Raw genomic sequence first — 5,700 nt, forward strand, 5'->3', positions numbered from 1 at the left:
TAGCCAGTTGTCTAATACTTAGAACAAGACATTGGGAAATTGGAGATATCTATAGATATAGACATATATAGATATCTGGTACTTAGCAGTACATGTATATATTTTTTTATGAAGGTTTTGTCCTGCTATTTCAAATGTTACGTTTTGTTTCTTAAACATATACAAGGTTACCAGCTTGTTATTCTAACGAAACCCTGTGAGAATAAATTCTTTTTATTAATATTGTACATGTCAAAACTTTACAGCCATTCAAATAACGAAAGGAGTGCTCATTGTCTCTCTCCCCCGCTGTTGCTGTTCTAGGATTTGGAGCTAGATTCAGACATAAAGTGAAATAGTGAAATATTATAAGAAAATACTTTTTTTTCACAAGACATTTCTTACTTAAAGAGATTGTTTTGCAGCTTTGTTTGCTCTTGACACTATTTTGAGTAAATCTGAGCTTCTAAGACATGCTCAAGGCCATTAAATATTTATGCTCCCCAAACTGAATTTTTAAAGAATATTTGCTGTTTACAGGAATCAGGCTTTCTTTGGTTTTATGGCTTTTCTTACCAGCTATAAGATAGATTTTTATTTTTTTTTTCCATTGGGGGAAAAATGATGTATTTTTGTGTTTGCAAAGACTTTTCTCTGCTGAAGAAAGCAATAGGTAACATGAGTATAACACTGTGTTCTTCCATATTTCTATTTTTAAGTACTATTACCTGTGATATTTTCCATTTTGCCTTCTATTAGGCCTGAAATTGGAAACTATTTTAAAGCTAACAAACCCCAGAGTTTACCCCTGTTCTTTGAATAGCAACAGAAGTATGGCTGTTATGGTTTGACACATAAATGAAGAACAACCTCTACTTTCCGGCAGGTACTCAAGTGGAACTTTTGCAAGGGGGCTATCATCAGAAGTGAAACGTTAGCTGCTGACTCCGCTGCTTTTGGCCACAGACGGCTGCCTTTATGAATCATGTTTGTCCCTCTGCCTTTTTTGTGGTTTATATGGACTTGATTGAAAATGAAGCACTTGTCCTCTTACCTCGGACTTCCAGCAGGTGAGCTGCAGCAGGAGGTTACTGGCAGGTTACTATCGGCTGACTCCTTTTAGCCAACCTTCTCAATTTCTTTCTCCGATCCTACTTTTGCATGGGGTCATTAAAAAAACGAAACAAAACCAACTTCTACAAAATCAGGTTAGGGAAGATGTTGCTTAATTCTTTATTTCGTTCAAATGAACACTTCTAACATTCACTTCTCTGAGTGATAAAGCCTTTTATGAGAAGCTGATAAAAACAGGAATTTTAAAAGAGGAATATCAAAGATAGGACCAGAGGGGGCAAATTCATCACTGGAAAAGTTCTATTTATGCTGAGGGAGTACCATCAGTTCTGTCTCTGTCCTATATTTCACTGATCCTGAAACAACAGTGGTGACTTTAAAAAACTTGTTCCTCAGGAGTGATTGGATCACTGGCACTCTGGGTGCTACCAGCTGCAGACTGAATCACAGGCAGCCAGGACTTCTGACTGGATCACCCTTGTTAACATTTTCATACGTAACTCATAACTCACTTTATCAGCAACACTTCATTGAATTCTGTCTTTTGCCTTAGCTCTTCCCACTAAATATTCCTTGAGCTGAGAAGTGATCCTGATCTAAGAATCAGCAGTAATCTTTAACTATGCCTTTATAACTCATGAAACCACAGTAACCTCAATTTCATTTTAGAATGTGAACATTATTTGGACAAACACTAAATTGTAGCTTCACTGACATGAGATAAAACAAACTCCTTCAGGGGTCCTAGTGTGGTAGCTCTAAAAGGCAAGTAGAGTGAAGATCCTGAATAATTCGCTTTTCCAACCAGCTTTTAATGTATTTCCCCTGCAAATCAGTTAATGTATCATAGAGCTCAATTACCTGGCCATAAAATGAGAATTGTTGCTCAGAACTGTGACATTACAGTAACAAGAGCCCTAATGATACAATAGATAAACATTGTTGCAATACTATCTCAGCTCTATTAGGGTATTTTAAATTTGCATCAAGTCTCAGTAAGGGTGAGGAAGTGCTGAGGTACACAAAAATAATGAAGGCTGGAGGAGAAATTAGCCTTGCAGTACTCTTCAGTCTCAACATTACAAACCACCAACTGTGGTAGTGAAAATGTTGGTTTCTATTTGTAAAAAAAGAACTGCAATCAATTAGATACATACTAAGTATTAAGTAATTTCTCTAAGTTGATTCCCTTAGAAACTCTTCCTTAATAAAAGGTCGGTCGCAAATCTACTAAGTCTCCTTAAAAAAAAAACCCCATAGTGTCTTTCTTTCACCTGTCCTAGACTGCATCTATTTATTTATTTCTAGTCTGAAGGATGAGTCAAGTAACTGTAGTGGTGCCTTTAGCAATGCAAAATGCAATCTTTTGAATATTCTTATTTAGTGTTCCAATTTTAATGAGCTGGGAGCATAGTGAAGGAGATCAGATGTTTGCAGGTACTGGGTGAGGGTAGAAATAATTAGAAAGGATCTAAAAAGTAACATCACTTTTTTGTCAGTTATCTCTTCAGGGACTGGTTTAAATCCCAAACCGTTAAAGAGCAATCACTGTGCAAACAGAAGTTCCAACTGAATGAAACCAGAAGAAGCAGGGTATGACAAATTCCCTGAACAAAGTGAAGGAAGAAAGGTGGTGATATTTATCTGCTGAGGCTCTGGATTTCCATTTCAGAAATACTGTTGTTGTTTAGATATAGGAAAAATGTGGGATTTTACTTTGCTGCGGTCTTTTTGTTTTCCAAAATATGTGATAGTTAATAGATAAGTAAAATCTTGTATAAAAACAGTCATATAGTTTTTTAACAAACATGTATTACCCACCTCACTGGATAGTAATTGAGGTCTTCTGTGTTCCTCTAAGAAATACTTTTCTCAGAATACTCTTCTGTGTGATCTGTATTCTTACCTTAGGGAAGATACAAGAGATTCTCTTATTTTAACTTAGCCCACCATTCCCACAGACTCTTCCGTGCTTTCTCAGCTGTTTGGATCTCCAGTAAAGGAGTGGGCAAAGAAAAATGGTGGTGGAATCTAATTTTTTTTGGTAGAAATTAGGACAATTCCATTTTTAAACATGTACGTAGACTTCCAATGTTTTCACTAGTCAAGGATGAAATTTTGAGCAAACATTAATTCCTCACTTTTTTTTGTATGACGAATGGAATTTGGACTTTGCCCACCAGAAGAGTCCTTGCTATAGGCAGATGATTCTTCTGTTCTTCTTGCAGCAGTACAAGTGGTTGCACACTGAACTTCAAAGAAGAGGGAGATAAGATAGATCCCTGACCTGGCTAAGTCCACAAGTAAGTACATCGGAGAAGTTCTTCAGCCAAAACCAGTTCTTGTGGGGCTTTCCAGCCCTTTATGGAAAATAAGTTGATTCCTGCAGGGTGCAACATGAAGACTTCCAGACTGAAGTGAGCTTCCTGCTATAGCAAGGATTTGGGTGTAGTACATCATAATTTGTATGGAAAGTTAACCTGTGGCAAATTGGGAATTAAAAAAAAATTTTTTTCTAACTGAAAAAACATCACAGCTTCATAGACAGACATTGTCTAGCATTTCTGGTGTGGATTCCTGAACAATTCAGATGGACAGGTAGTAGAATAAGGTAATACAATCCAGATACTGAAAGGATTTTTTGGGTGGTATACATTTAAGCTGAAGCCCCTGACTTATTCAGGCTTTTAAGTACCATGCAAGCCTTTCCTGTGGAAGAAATTCTGTTTAATGTAAATAATTCACTGTTTGGTAAATTAGAGGAAGGCAGGGAGTAATGAGACTTCCTAGGAGTTAAAAGCTTCAAATTTGGTGTGACTGTAGAGTAAATGTTAGAAGACAATTTTTAGAAGTTGTCTTCCTTTAAGTTCTGTTGAAGCATTCACCCCACTGTTTAGTGTGCTTTTATTGTTATTCTCCATCATTTTTCCTTGTTGCACTTTTTGATTTGAAAACAGTTTACTGTGCTAGCTTTTTCCATTGCAACACAGTAAGAAGCCATAACTACAAAATGATAATTTTTTTGTAATTCAAAAATAATGGGAGCTATATTCAAATAGAAAATATTCCCAACTCTCCTCTCCCTTCCCCACGTCAAATACTGTTTTGAAATTAAAGAACTCTGCACTCTCTATTACAGAAAAATACCCTCCATCAAGAAAATGTTGACATTTACCTGGACAAATCTAGAAATCACTGTTCTTTGTGATCTTCAATGATATTCTTCATTCAAAAACCTCAAAGCACAAATCATTTCACTGAGGCAGGTAGGAGAACTACCTCTATTTTCTCTTTCAGTCCAGCAGCTGTTTCCATAGCTCATGTGACAATATAATGATTTGGGCAGGAAAATAAGAGTTGGAACTATGGGGGTGAACTTTGCATCAGGTTTCAGATGTCTCTTCCTGTACATCTTGGAAGACTCTAAATCAAATGGTGTAATTCAACACAGTTCAGTGCTTTGACAACATAACTAATTTGCTAAAACTAAATTGGCAGTAGCAGCAGTACTGCAAATTGTGATGCTGGTGCTTATTAGGAAGCATATTTTAAATATCACAAATAAAGCTGCAGCAATAGTGGAATATTGCAATACTGGTGCCTATCACAAATACTTTTAAATATCACAAATAATTAAAATGACTAAGAGACATCTAAATTCCTAAGTTAACCTCCAAGACTGCAATTTTTAAGGACTCAAATTTTACTAAATCTGGGGATTAATATTTCCTTTGATCTTGTGTCAGAAAGCCACACACAGTGGAGCTGTTTGTGCACTGAGGCCAATCTCCTTTGTGGTTTTTTTGAGCTCAAGGTCTTCATGCAGTATTAGTGAGAACAGCAGCAGCTTAAAGCACTTCCTAATCCTAAAGAGACCATAAGTAACACATTGCTTTAAAAAGGTGGGGTTGAACCAGATTTAGCGAAGTGATTTGCCTTTTCCTGTGTTTTAATTTTAATTTTGCTTAACATTGAATTGTTTTAGCATTGGAATAGTTTAGAATATTCAGCACTTACATATACAGTTTACCAGAGGAAGCAAGAACAAGGTTTTCAGAAAAAAAACAAGGTTTTAAGTTCTGTTTTTAATGTTCATTGCAGAGTGAGTTATGTGACTAAACCCATAGAAATCCTGGGAAACTTTAAATTCTAAGGAGTCAAGGATTTGATTTTGAGTTGGTTCTGTTATTCTGGTGCAGACTGGAATGACTTGTTCAAACTCTGTGCATGTTACATGACATCTGTAGTAAGTGAATCCCAGAAGATTTTAAGATTTATTTTGAGTCTGTTTCAATCTTGAATACAATCCCGAAATGATTTTTATCTAGTCCCTGGATATGGATTGAAGCATCTTTGAGATTAATTACATTACATATTGGGGATTAGAAGAAATGGGGAAAATATGTGAAAACTGGGGAGAGAAATTATTGCCTTTCAGTAAAGTAACTACCAACTCAGATCTTGTCATATATTATGAATGATAACCTCATTTTTGCTGGAATCCCATTATATATTCAAGACATTATGGCTGGTAAAATCGGCTGTGGGAGTACTTTTTTCTTATGTACTTTTGTACCAGAAGATGGAGCTGGAGAACCTGGATTCAAGATCTCGGCAGGATCAACGTTTCTTTTAGTAGGGCTGACC

At 36.2% G+C, this 5,700-nt stretch overlaps 1 long non-coding RNA gene across 1 annotated transcript; it reads left to right on the plus strand.

Moving 5' to 3' along the window:
• The first annotated feature begins 866 nt into the window (after nucleotides 1-866).
• LOC121674312 lies at nucleotides 867-4,568 on the plus strand. Its single transcript, XR_006019541.1, has 3 exons — nucleotides 867-1,049; nucleotides 3,282-3,356; nucleotides 4,193-4,568. It is a non-coding gene; the product is annotated as an uncharacterized LOC121674312 (long non-coding RNA).
• The last annotated feature ends 1,132 nt before the right edge of the window (nucleotides 4,569-5,700 follow it).

This window comes from Corvus kubaryi, unplaced genomic scaffold (genome assembly GCF_017639235.1).
Source record: "Corvus kubaryi isolate FWS band 111438036 unplaced genomic scaffold, C.kubaryi_AGA036_p1.0 67, whole genome shotgun sequence".
Classification (NCBI taxonomy): domain Eukaryota; kingdom Metazoa; phylum Chordata; class Aves; order Passeriformes; family Corvidae; genus Corvus; species Corvus kubaryi.